The sequence below is a fragment of the Bos grunniens genome, chromosome 14 (genome assembly GCF_055505025.1).
Source record: "Bos grunniens cultivar Pamir isolate PY7600 chromosome 14, Bosgru_T2T1.0, whole genome shotgun sequence".
Classification (NCBI taxonomy): domain Eukaryota; kingdom Metazoa; phylum Chordata; class Mammalia; order Artiodactyla; family Bovidae; genus Bos; species Bos grunniens.
The window spans coordinates 26868429-26882808 of NC_141178.1; positions in this window are offsets into that span (position 1 = coordinate 26868429).

The following is a 14380-nucleotide window of genomic DNA, read 5'->3' on the forward strand; positions in this document are numbered from 1 at the left end:
AGTGAAATCTCAGTGTTTCTTGCTGAACCCTGGGGGTTTTTCACAATCTGAGGAAGCTATACAGACAGATTCCTCTTTTCTTAGGGTAAAAAAACAAGTGAATTAAATTGGATGATTTATCTTTCGTGGATCTGTCTTTTCTGGAACTATAAAGCCAAAAAGTTGAACACTGTGATCCTGGCCTCTCCATTTAGAGGGAAGAACAACACAGTGTAAAAGACACATTAGACTTCTAGATATATGCCGTTCTCGTCTATAAATATCTTCATTGTAATTGCTGGTTTCCTATTAGGATAAAGGCATGCAAAGTTTGCTTTGAATAGCTCGGACTGGCTTTCTGCCTTTTGGGTTGCTACAGCTTTGCTATTTCCAAGTATGTTGTAACCAGAGAAGAGAAATAAAAGAGTGAAAGTGAGATTAGGCCTTTGGTAACAGCTCACCCCCAAGTGTTGGTCACACACCAAAGACCCCAGTGTGTGGGGGCAGGGAGCGGGTATACTCTCTTCTTTCATGCCCCACCCCAATCCTTACCAGGTGACTTATCTTTTTTTTTTCCTTTTCCCTGCCCAAGTCAACTGCTACCTCCAAACTACATGACCCTTAATTCTTTTACCTTTTCATGTGTTTTTCACATTAAATGATTTTGGAGATGCAGGACTAAATGATTTGAAGTAAACATAGCCTTTCACTCACATGACTGAATCAGAGCATTATCTAATCATGATTAGATACTAATACATTGCCTCATATCTAGATGGTGGGGGTGTTCCTGCGCAGACTTGTAGATCTAAAAGTATAAATTCAATGACAAGAATATTCATTCAGCAAGTATTCATTGGCCCCTCTGATACAGTAGGCGCTGGGGATACAGCTGTGAGAAGAGAGTGGGCCCCTCCCTCACAAGGCTTCCAGTTGTTCTAGGAAAACAAATAATAATAATTAGAAGGAAAGGTAATAAAGCTCTTATATTCCCTGGTGGTAGTCCCAAACCCAGTCTTGGCTGAGTGTAGTTAATAACAATTGAAGGACCTGGACAAGATAATCCAGATGTGGCAGCATGACCTTTAATTTGAAAACTGAACAGAATTTAGTCAGATAAAGCAATGTGTGAAAAAGATCCCAATAAAGGGAATAGGGAGAAAAGATCTAGATGTTTGAGGCAAGAGAACATTCCAGAGAGAAAAAAAAAAATTGGAACATTCAAAGATTTTATAAATCAGAAACTAGCTGGATAAAGCAAAAGTGGAATGCTCAGGTTATGCTCTGCAGTCCAGAGCTGGCCTCTGGACAGTCTATCCTTCATCCCAGATTAGCTTGCTCACACACAGGGCCACCGTGAGACCTCACCACACCTTCATAAAAACCAGAAGAATGTGTCTCCCATCCAAGTCACTCAGCACCTGCGTGCAAGTCTTGACCAAGAGAACTGAGACTGGTTTTCATCCCCAACTGGTACTTTCTATGGTCCCTCTAACCTTGAACCTGAACGTCCTTAGGTCCTTGCACATGGAGACACAGAGCTTGCCTTTTGTTTTGACTTTATCTATTGTATGTCCTGAAATTCCACCAGTTAGGTGTTAATTTGGTAGAATAATAGTCCTCTTAAAGAACTTTTAGGTGATGAAAATGTAGATAAACAAATTACTTTACACAAATTAATTTGATCATCTTGCTTCTCCCTAGTTGGGACTAGTGGCACTGAGGGAACAAGAGTTTGAACTGAAGATGAAGGAAAGGTGAATTATTCTAAAGCATGATGGCTTTAGTGGGAGGAATGGAAATTTAGTAGAATTATATAGCTGCTGCTGCTGCTGCTAAGTCGCTTCAGTCGTGTCCGACTCTGTGCGACTCCATAGACGGCAGCCCACCAGGCTCTCCCGCCCCTGGGATTCTCCAGGCAAGAACACTGGAGTGGGTTGCCATTTCCTTCTCCAAGAATTATATAGAGTATTTTATTAAAAGGTAGTATGAGTATGAGGCCTGGGAAATGAAAGACTAAGCAATCTTTGAGGAGAGTGAATGGAAAATGTGAAAGGGCCAAAAACGGACTTCACTTGTTCTAAAACGTGTCCTGAGATGACCCTGTCTCCAAGGGGTCGTGGTATTTTCTCTCCAGAATGCACCCTCAGACTCCTACTATTAATCCTATAGCTCAGGGACTTTGTAGGTTGTATTGATTTTTTTTTTTAAACTTCTGGCTGACCTGGAGACCTAATCACCATGGCTAATATTGTTTCAATGGATAGACATTGGAATTCCAAACCACCTTATAAGCCTGTATGTCAACTTGGAATTACCTTAAACAGAAATTAAGGCATATTCTTCTCTTAAAAGTGACTTCTGAGTGGTATGATTTAGCATTACATTTCAGTAGATCAAACAAAAACAAAGAAGCAAAAACACAAGAAGAAAAATTTGTCTGGAATTACAGCTTGTGTAAGGCAGATTGCCTGGCAACCAAATAAACTCAATTCTGTTAATTTAAGTATGTACTGATTAATGTTAGGGGATCACAGGGACAGACACAGAGTCAGTTACTTCCTACACACAATTTCACTTCACCAGTATTACTGGAAGATTTAGTTGAAATTTACATTTTGATTTTTAAAAAAGATACTTGTGCTCTGGGTTCCCAGTGAAATTCAAGTTGATGCAACTTCAATGGGAGTCACATCAAGAAGTAGACACTGCTAGATGCTCAATGTATATCACCTCCTTTAATCATTATAATAACTATTTATTGTTCTTTGTTAATCAAATATGAAAACTGAAGCACACATCTAAGGTCACTCAGCTAGTAGGGGGTGGATATGAATTCTGTTTTACATAGTTCCATAAACCTTATTTTTTCTAACATACCATTTTGCTTTATTTCTTTTTTTCTCAATAATTCCTAAATGCTTACATATACCAAATGTACTGTGTCCCCACTTATTCCTCATAACACAAGTCTGGAACATATGGCTATTTATATTTTATAAATTAAGAAACTGAGATTCAGTAATGTTATGTACATTGGGTATGTGGCAGGTCATATCAAAAGTGTAAAACTAAATTTTAAAAATCCAGCTTCAGTTCTTCTACTCCCCAAGAGCTGCCTTTTTCAAGATGTTCTATCCTGAACTCATTAAAACACAATTATGCCACTTAAAACTGGTGCTCTGAGTCTTTCCAAACTTACCTGCCTTTGACCTCCCCCTCAAAAGCATGTTCTCTCTCCCAGGGGATCCTCCCAACAGAGATCAAACCTGGGTCTCCTGCATTGCAGGCAGATTCTTTACAATCTGAGCCACCAGAGAAGTGGGCAACAGTAGAAAAATAATCTCATATATTAATCCAAGCCATATTGATGGCTGATTAGTGAGTCCTTTTATTACAGCTGATCCTTGCAGGTTTCCTAGGACACAGCAGAAGACAGAGAGTTCCAAGCCACTAGAATGACCCTCTCTTGTTGGGATATTAGATCCTGAAGCAGAGCTGGTGAGGGCGGACACACATTTGAGCTGACTACCTTCACTATACTCCTAAAATCACATGATAGATAAGTAAACGAACCTAGGACATATATGGATATTATGACAGAAGACTCTTGCGGTGTTTGCTTACATTAATAAATATATCACTTAAAACAGCACAACTGAGCAAGGTCTCATGAACCTACAACAGATCTGGAACATTCTTTGGTTCTAAATTTCCTCTCTTTATAAAAGGATGGAAACTGTCTTTCTCTAGTCAGGAAGATCTCATACACAGGTGATAATCTGAAAGAACAGTTACAAAAATGAGGTTAAGCAGGATGGCAGTCTTGAATTATAGTATTTTTTCTATTTCACATATTTGAAAACCTAACACTAAACTGTATAAAGAAGGTATAGTGATTTCCCATTAAATTAAAAGGCTGTAGACAGCATAAAAAATAGAAAGAAAAGCAGCAAACAAAAAACCCCCCAAAACCCATACTGTATTTCTTTGGGAGAAGCAATACCTACTTAGTTTCTTAGACTGCCTCTCTAATAAAGTTAATAATATTTTCTTCTTGTCTACTAGTTTAGTAAAATATTGGCCTACAAGTCTGGGGATGAAGAAGTGATATGCCTTAAAACTTAATTGAATTGTGGCTTCAAACTTTGTCCTTAAGTTTCTTCTCCTCTAGGCCTTCCATCTCTGCTCTGCTACATGTGAACTCTCTTTGCGGGTTTACCACATGGCATGGCTAAGATGATGACTGGAAGCTTCAGGCTGATAGCCTACCAGCTTAGAAAACACCAGTTAGAGAAGAGTGCTACTTTCCCTCAAGCCAAATTCCTCAGATTTACAGGGATTTGCTAGGTTTTTATCATATGCCTATCCCTGAACCTAATAGCAAGTTGAGTCCCTGATGGCCAAAGCTGGCTCATTTTGGACTCCAGCTGCGAAGAGTAGTATCAACCTGGAAAGAATCCTAGGGACTGAGAAAGGGAGAAAGTGGTCCCCAAAGAAATGGTGGACAGTTCAAAAGACAAAATAAACCACCACAGGTGTTATTTCAAAATAGTGGATAGGTTAATCCATTGAAAAATCCTTTTACTACAAAGGAAAAATAAAACATAAAATGTATTAGAAAATGTTTTTAAAAATTATGTATCAAAGACATAGCTGTTGATTCAGATATGATTAAGGTGCCTTTGATAGTGTGCAAAGAATTATAGGTAGACCAATAAAAACAAAGAACACCTTTTTCTTTGAAGTGCATTTAATGTGTCAGATTGTGTGATACCCAAGGTTGGTAGGAGGGAGTGTTGACTGAGCAACCTTTGATTAACAATGCAATGGCAGCACAGTCATGAGTAGGAAGAACTGAGCAAAGTTCTCAGGTTTGTGTGACCCTGCGGTTCTTACTTTAGAGTCCATAATACCAGAAGAGAAGCATGTGTCCAGAGAGAATTTTAAATGGAAATAAAGGAGATTCAGCATATGAAACTCATACAACAGGATGAATCAGTTCCAAGACCTAGAATGTGCCACCTCTTCACTCCTAACTAGCTAGCTCTTTTTCAACTCTAGCTGGTGCTGACCACCTATCCTGAAAGAGCAGGGGGTTAGAGGATCGGCTGGCCCAGCTGATGCACTGGCAGGTAATGCTTTCAGCTGTGGAGCAGAAAGAAAATGGGGACTGCAGGTGAATTGTAGACAACAACAAACTTACTCAGGAGGAACACTCAGAAGCCAAGTAGAGGACAACAACCAGCTCCAAAGCAGCGGCTCACCGACAAAGGGCAGATGAGAGAGGGGATTCGGGGAGAAAATCCTGAAGAGAACTCTGAGCTCATGGAGCCTGGAGAGAAATCCTTTCCTTGAGATCCTATTGCCTGTGCTCACCAGCTTTGAAGAACCAAGCTGACCGTTTTCTCCCTGAAGCTCTCCCAGCCCATTGGCCACACGGAGACAGCAGGGTCCTTGGTTGTGGTTTCACCCACACTATCGGTGGTCAGGAAAGAAATCCTCAAAGCAAAATTAAAGGTGTTTCAGTAACCATGAGAAAAAAGAACACATATATATGCATGCATACATAAAAACCCAAAAAAACATAGGTCTCAGACTGTTTTGCTAGCTGCAGGCAGAAAATGGATTGCATTTTGAATGAATGAGTAACATTTCTCAACTTTTAGGTATAGCTGAATACTTTTTAAATTCTATGTAATGTAGTGGATTGTGGTGCAGGATGGAACTTCTGTCATTGCACTTTTGAATGTACAGTCATTTCCCAAAAGCTTACAGAAAAATCCTCAAGTGCCATCAAGAGGTCTTTGCTTTGTTTCTTAAGGCCATCTCTCCATCTGGGGGGACACCACCTCTAAATCAATATTATTACCCAACTGAGAGGAATATAAATAAGTCCTCCCACCAGGAACAAGTTAGAAAAGAAGCCAAGACTAGAAAACCGAGATACTTAGTCCAAGGGATCTCAGTCAGATAAAGGGGAGGAGGATGTATAACACTTAAGGGATAAACAGCATCGGTAGCTTGGTTTTTAAGAGAGAAAATTGATAAATAACTAGGCTTTTTACTAAGTGCAACAAATCCTGCTAGTAATAGATTCTGTTTTGTAAGGTACTCAAAGAGAAACTTTGGAGAAGGCAATGGCACCCCACTGCAATACTCTTGCCCAGAAAATCCCATGGATGGAGGAGCCTGGTCGGTTGCAGTCAATGGGGTCGCTAAGTGTCAGACACGACTGAGCGACTTCACTTTCACTTTTCACTTTCATGCATTGGAGAAGGAAATGGCAACCCACTCCAGTGTTCTTGCCTGGAGAACCCCAGGGACGGGGGAGCCTGGTGGGCTGCCGTCTATGGGGTCTCACAGAGTCAGGCATGACTGAAGCGACTTAGCAGCAGCAGCAGCAAAGAGAGACTTAACAACCTTTTTTTCTAAAACACAGACAATAGATGCTCAGAGATGATAACCAAGTATGAGGGCAGCATCAACAGTGGAAAATGGTGCCCATGGAGAGAGCGCAACAAATTAAGCCCCAAAGGATTTTCAGATAGCATGAGGAGGAACCTAGCTCTCTAAACAGCTGAACAACAGAACCATCTTGGGAAAAATGACCAGTGAATAAATTAATCAAAATATGTATTTTTAAAGGTCTCTGCGATTAAATGTGTATTTTTAATTGAACTATAAACCAAAATTCCATGAGCAACCTATTTGATTTATTTTCCTTCTGTTATTTTTTAATGAACTCTTTCCTTAAAAGTTACAAATTAAGAACCATAAGTACATATTCTCTGAAGCATAAATACCTGACTCAAACAGAACCTGAAGATGGATGGACCTTTGTCTTTGCCTGGTTGCTATCTGGTCCGCAGGGAGGAAGAACCCTTAGCTCCCATTTAGCTCATTTACTCTTACTTGCTATATATAGACAGAGCAAAAGGAGAACAACAAAATTATTCTGGGATAATTAATAATCATCATCATCAATAATAGAGTGAGTTGGACTTGTCAGACTACATAGACGTAAGCCTACGGAGACTAAGTTTTGTACTTAGTTGAAAACCCATCCTAAGAAATCAGGAAATGGATAACTCTGAAACTCTATCACTGTCTACAGCTATCAGTCCTAAAGTAATAAAATCCCTTTGCAAAGAGGTTTTCTCTCCCTTGCCAAAGTCAGATAGCGAGAGTGAAAAGAAAAGAGTAAGCAAATCAAGGGTCCAAGTATGGGGGGAAAGGTGTCACTGTCGTAGTAACTTCTGAGACCCAGCAGTGCAGATCTGGCCAGCCCTTTGTCAGTCGAGAGAAACCTGAGGTTCTCACTGTTTAGCTGATGTGAAAGGTGAGCAAACAGATGCGAGTGGAGATGTCCTGTTTGACAAGATAGATGAGTCAAGATGTTTCATGCTTTGTGCACTTCTGCTCCCAAAGGAGCGTTGGAAACTCAGTCACTCTACATTTCTCCATTTACAAAAAAAAAAAAAAATAGTATTTACCTCCCCTTCTACCTCACTGCTGAGTTTTCCAAATTTAGCTCAGCAGTGAGGTAGAAGGGGAGGTAAATACTATTTTTTTTTTTTTTTTTTTGCCAACAAAGGTCCGTCTAGTCAAGGCTATGTTTTTCCCAGTGGTCATATATGGATGTGAGAGTTGGACTGTGAAGAAAGCTGAGCACCGAAGGCTTGATGCTTTTGAACTGTGGTGTTGGAGAAGACTCTTGAGAGTCCCTTGGACTGCAAGGAGATCCAACTAGTCCATCCTAAAGGATATCAGTTCTGGGTGTTCATTGGAAGGACTGATGCTGAGGCTGAAACTCCAATACTTTGGCCACCTCATGTGAACAGTTGACTCATTGGAAAAGCCCCTGATGCTGGGAGGGATTGGGGGCAGGAGGAGAAGGAGACAACAGAGGATGAGATGGTTGGATGGCATCACCAACTCGATGTACATGAGTCTGGGTGAACTCCGGGAGTTGGTGATGGACAGGGAGGCCTGGCGTGCTGCGATTCATGGGGTCGCAAAGAGTCGGACACAGTTGAGAACTGAAGTGAACTACCTCAAAGATGTCTTCTGAGAAATAACCAACAAATCTCCCACCATGCCCTTCTTGATTAATGTGATAAAAGCACTAGTAAGACTAAAACTAACTTCTTTTGAAAAATGTTTCTCTCTGCTATTGAAAAATACAGTTACAGCTAGTCCTAAATTTAACTTAATTATTAAAGTATAGGCAAATTCCAAGTTCTAAATATTTGAATAGAGTTTAGCAACTTTAAATATTAAAATTTGACATTTAATTTGCAGTTCTACATGGTAAAGCATTTCATAATATCCTTGTGCCTTTTATTAATGTGACTTATAGAAACAAACTGAAGTAGCATATTGAAACTTATTTATTGGTTTAGGATAATAGCATTGCTCAATCATGCACAACATATTCTTATTCTGCTGCTGCTGCTAAGTCACTTCAGTCTTGTCCAACTCTGTGCGACCCCATAGATGGCTAGACCTAGTCAAAAATGAACAGTGACTACCAAGACAAATTATGTCCTATAGTCAGCAGAAGAAAGTCATAGGGTCATAAGAAAACGCACATATACACACAATTTGTCAATTTGTCTTTAAATGAAATTTCACTGCTTTTTCCCCCATCATAACTTCAATCCAAGCTATTAAAATCCTAGTTTTAAATGTACATATGTATCTAATGAAGAACTTGTAAAATATTTGCTTTTAGGTGGCTGCAGAAGATTTGCTATTTTTAGTTTACATTATATTTTCTAAACAAAAATGATCTCATCACTCTTCAAAAATTAGAACTTTATCGACATTACTCTGAGCAAAAAGAAGATAATTTAATTTTAACAAAATATGATTTCAAAGTTCAGTGTTAAAGAGGAACATGAAACATTAATGCTTAGTTTCCCTGGAAAGTTCTCTTTTGTACTTGTTTCCTCTATCAGCAAAATCAATTTATACAATTATCTTAACAAAATATGCATACAAAAATCAAATTATACCCTGCTAACATCTTCAGTATAATTTTGATTCTTATATGAGATAAAACTTAATAAATCAGTATCTTTAAACAAAATATTGCTGATAAAAGTGAGTTTCTCTAATGAGGGAAAGTTTGAGACTAAACAAACAACTATTTGTGTTAGATCTTAGTTGTAATTCCTAAAAAAGGGAAATGAAACACATTTGTTCATTTCTAATTTTCTATATTCTGACTAAGGTGGTATAAACAAATCTTTTAAATGAGCTGAAACCATGATACACATACACACCATTTAAATCTTACCACAATCTCAGTTCCCTAAAGGTCTTCTGAAAAAAAACTGAATTATCTGCAATAATAATGAATGTGAGTGTTTTGTACCATCTAGACTGGAATGAAATGGCCAAATAAGTATTGACACTTTCATTTCATATGGTTTATCATTTGCAATATATTTTGTGGTTGTGTTGTTGAGCAAAGTATAGACTTTGAAATATAAAGCTTTAGTTTATGCTTTGGCACTAACCTTCCACAAGGTCAAAATGGATTTATCACTCACTCATGAGAGACATCTCAAACTCTCTAGCCCACTGGGGCAAAGAAAAAGAACTTTTTAAAACAATTTGGCCACCTATGATATGCTTGTAAAAATTATAATACGAGTCCGGGTAATGTCTGGCAATTCTTTTTCAGTATTGATTGATTTTTTAAAAGACTAGAGTTACATTCAACAATAGTCAATGGAAATCCAGTCACAAGTATTATGACCCACAATTCAAGTTCTAGGTGATTGTCTCAAATCACATTGTCAACTGTGAAAAATGAAAAGATAGTTAAGAAGCTTTTTCATCAGTGCTGGAAACATTCCTACCAGGAAAGAAATATATGCAGTGCATTTTCTCATAGTGTAAATCTAGCTTACAAAACAGCTGATACAGCAGCAGTCTCTCGCTCGCTCGCTCGCTCGCTCTCTCATTTCCTTTTTTTGACATCCAGTTCCTGAATTTTCTATTGTGATTCTAATAGTAGTCTACATATAGATGAGCCAATACTGATACATGTGCCACATCCCAGACTGCACACAGTTCCTCGGAACTGAACTGATGGATTCAGGTCCTTCATCATCTCATGGATGTGACTGACAGTTGCCATCAGAGCTGCCACTTAAACTGCCCATATGCAGCAGTAAGCCAGGCAATCAGGATTTACAACAAGCAAGGAGAATCTCATGTTGTGAGATCAGTGAAGACTTTGCCCTGTGTTTAGGGATGCCTCATGATTTATCTGAAAGGAGCGGGGGCACACTAAAAGTAGGAAATAGCTAGAACATAATGCAGAAACTAAATACCAAAATCCTACATTTTGGTAGAGACACAAAGTGTCTCTCTTTCCTACAATTCTGAGCTGTAGGAAAGCTGACTGCTTTCCTGCTGATTGCTTATCATGGTATTTTCCAACTGAAAACATTTGACAGATAAAAAGTCAAATAAAAATTAATGATAAAAACAGAAATTCTCACATACTCTTCCTATTAAATAATAATTTAAAATTTCTGTTTCAGAAATGTATCTATTAAACAAACACCTTAATGAATAATTAAGCAGTATAGATTTGCCACAAATCATTGTTGGAAATGACTGGATTTTTTGGAGTTTTAATATAATATGTGATGCTTTTGATTTCATGCTCTCTAGCAGAGAGCCTTCTATTCTTATTGTACTATTATGAAATAGATATTGTGCTATTTTTTATTAAGATGAACAACTAAGTTAAAATTCCCTGATGCCACCTTATTTTAAAGAATATACATGTAACGGATCTCTATGATTTAAATATTTCAAAGTCTTTAGACAATTTTGCTTCTTCTGGAGACTGAGTCCAACAGTTCTAGAATAATGTAATACTGTGGGACTTCAGGAGTAGGAATTACAACAGATTTGAAAAGATTGCAGCAACACAAATAAATTTCTGAAAGTTCAGTGCAAATTCTATTTAATAATTAGAAGAAAGAAAGCCCTGATGTGAAGCTAAATCATATAGATTTCCTCATCTTTAAGTTTTGTCTCATTCAAGGTTTCTTCATTCCTTTTTGCTTTGTTTCATAGATCACCTTGGACATAGCCTATATTCCCTTTCTCAGAATAATATTTTTAAAAGAATAAAAGAGTTTATAATTAAAAATAATATATATGTAGTAGGTAGCTGATAGATTGATTTGTGGCTGGAGTCCACATACACATCCCACTTTATGTAAAAAAAAATTACCAAGAAAATAAAATTTCCAAAGGACTTACTAGCAGCAAGGCAGCCTCTTTTAGAAGCAGGGGCGAATACAGCATCTATTGTCTACCTTCCCTTAGCAGCTAACACTGTTAGGGCAGAGTCAGGCATTGCTGGAGCTGAGAACCGCCTTTCTTGATGTGCCAGCTTGTTTTATGCTAGTGGCTTTTACATCAATTTACAAAGAATGGAAACAAATAATCTAAACCTTTAAAAGAAAATACTTACAGACCTCTGGGTACCTCCTGATTCTAAAGCCCAACCCAGTCTCAGCAAAATTTCACCTTTTTTTAAAGAAAACATCAGTGTCAAAGATCAGAGGTCTGAGCAATACCTTCACCTTCAAGCATCTTCCCTGGTAGCTCAGATGGTAAAGAATCTGCCTGCAATGTGAGAGACCCGGATTCAATCCCTGGGTCAGGAAGATCCCTTAGAGAAGGGAGTGGCAACCCACTCCAGTATTCTGCTTGGAAAATCCTAAGGACAGAGGACCCTGGTGGTCTGCAGTCCATGGGGTTGCAAAGAACTGGACATGATAGAGCAACGAACACCTTCACTTTCAGCACCCTTGAAAGAACATTTCTGACAAGTGTACACAATAGACATTATTCTGATATTCAAGTAAAGAGCTGTCTATCCGTGACAGAGATTCCACTGTGGTTCATCTTTTAGGCATCCTATCACATAGCTGGAGGAGAAGCCTGACCTCTGTGAAGAGACTGTTAGCAGTCCGGACCACCAAAGTCTAATCTCCCTTCCTCCATTGTAATAGCAGTGTCAGGCTGTGGCCACCCAACGACGGGGTATTGCTCAGATTCGCTTGTGGCTAAGCCGGCTTCAGTAAAAGCAAACGTGATGAGTGTGATTTCCTGGCTGTTGTCTTTGAAAAGTGAGTATACCCCCTACATGCTCTATTTGCCCTTCTCATTGTCTGAAACTCTACTGGATCAGCAGCTCCATTTTTTATTATCAATTTTTTATTGAAGTATAGTTGGTTTACAATGTTGTGTTTGTTTCTTGTATACAGCAAAGCAATTCAGTTTTATATATATATTATATACATACACACACACACATATATTCATTTTCAGATTCTTAGCCATTATACGTTATTGCAAGATATTTATTGTAGTTCCCTGTGCCACACAGTATGACCTTGTTTATCTAGTTTATATATAGAAGCATGGCTCTGTTAATCCCAAACTCCTAGTTTATTCCTCCCCGCCTCTTTCCCCTTTGATAACCATGCATTTGTTTTCTGTGTTTGTGAATCTGTTTCTGTTTTTTTCTTTGTTTTTCATTTGTCCTGTTTTGAGCTTAGAAACAATAGAAATTTATTGCTTTCAATTCTGGAGGCGGGGCATCTCAGATCAGAGTGCAGGGTCTGGTGAGGGTCCTTTTCTGAGTTACAGACTTCTCATTGTGTCCTCATGTGGTTGGCAAGGGCTAGTGAGCTCTGTGGAGACATTTTTGTTCTTCTTTCTTTTTTAAACTTTATATTTTATATCAGAGTATAGTTGATTAACAATGTTGTATTAGTTTCAAGTGTACAGTAAAGTGATTCAGTCATACATATACATGTATCTATCCGTTTAGTCCCTTGAACAGCAAGGAGATCCAGCCAGTCCATTCTAAAGGAGATCAGTCCTGGGTGTTCATTGGAAGGACTGATGCTAAAGCTGAAACTCCAGTACTTTGGCCACCTCATACGAAGAGTTGACTCATTGGAAAAGACCCTGATGCTGGGAGGGATTGGGGGCAGGAGGAAGAGGGGATGACAGAGGATGAGATGGCTGGATGGCATCACCGACTCGATGGACATGGGTTTGGGTGAACTCCGGAAGTTGGTGATGGATAGGGAGGCGTGGCGTGCTGCAATTCATGGGGTCACAAAGAGTCGGACATGACTGAGTGACTGAACTGAACTGATCCTTTTTCTAATTCTTGTCCCGTTTAGGTTGTTATATAATACTGGGCAGAGTTCCCTTTGCTATACAGTGGATCCTTGCTGGTTATCCATTTTAAATGTGGCAGTGTGCACAGAGCAATCACAAACTTCCTAACTATCCTCCCTCCCGCTCTGTTCCTTCCCTCCGCCCCCACTGACCATAACTCATTCTCTAAGTCTGTGAGTCTGTTAGTATTTTGTAAATAAGATCATTTGTATCATTTTCTTAGATTCCACATATAAGTGATACCATATGATGTTGGTCCTTCTTTATCTGACTTAGTATGATAATCTTTAGTTCCACTCTTTTTGTGGCAAATGGCCTTGTTTCATTCTTTTTTATGACTAACATTTCATTGTGGAGAAGACAATGGCACCCCACTCCAGTACTCTTGCCTGGGAAATCCCATGGATGAAGGAGCCTGGGGGGCTGCAGTCCATGGGGTCGCTAAGAGTCAGACACGACTGAGAGACTTCCTTTCACTTTCCACTTTCATGCATTGGAGAAGGAAATGGCAACCCACTCCAATGTTCTTGCCTGGAGAATCCCAGGGACGGGGGAACCTGGTGGGCGGCCGTCTATGAGGTCTCACAGAGTCGGACATGACTGAAGCGACTTAGCAGCAGCAACATTTCATTGGATATATATACCACATCTTCATCTCTCCATCTGTTGATGAACGTTTAGGTTGCTTCCATGTCTTGGCCATTGTAAATAGGGCTGCTATGAACAGTGGGGGTGTACGTATCTTTTTGTATTACAGTTTTCACCTTTTCCAGATGTATATCCAGATGTGGGATTGCTGGATCATATGGTAACTCTCTTTTTAGTTTTTTTGATGAACCTCTGTACTGTTCTTCATAGCGGCTATACCAGTTTACACTCCCACCGGCAGTGTAGGACTCCCTTTCTCCACACCCTCTCCAGACTTTATTATCTGCAGACTTTTGATTATGGCCACTCTAACTGGTGTGAAATGATACCTTATTGTAGTTTTGACAGCAACTCCATTTTGACCATGCACGCAATGACTACTCTAGAAGATGGTGAAAAAAAAGTATGGAAGAAAACTCTTCCCTGAATGATTGGGAGGTACTTGGTTACCTATTGATCACCCCATCCTTCCCTAGCATGACTGATTGACAGAGAGTTAAGCTCATAAGTTGTTTGA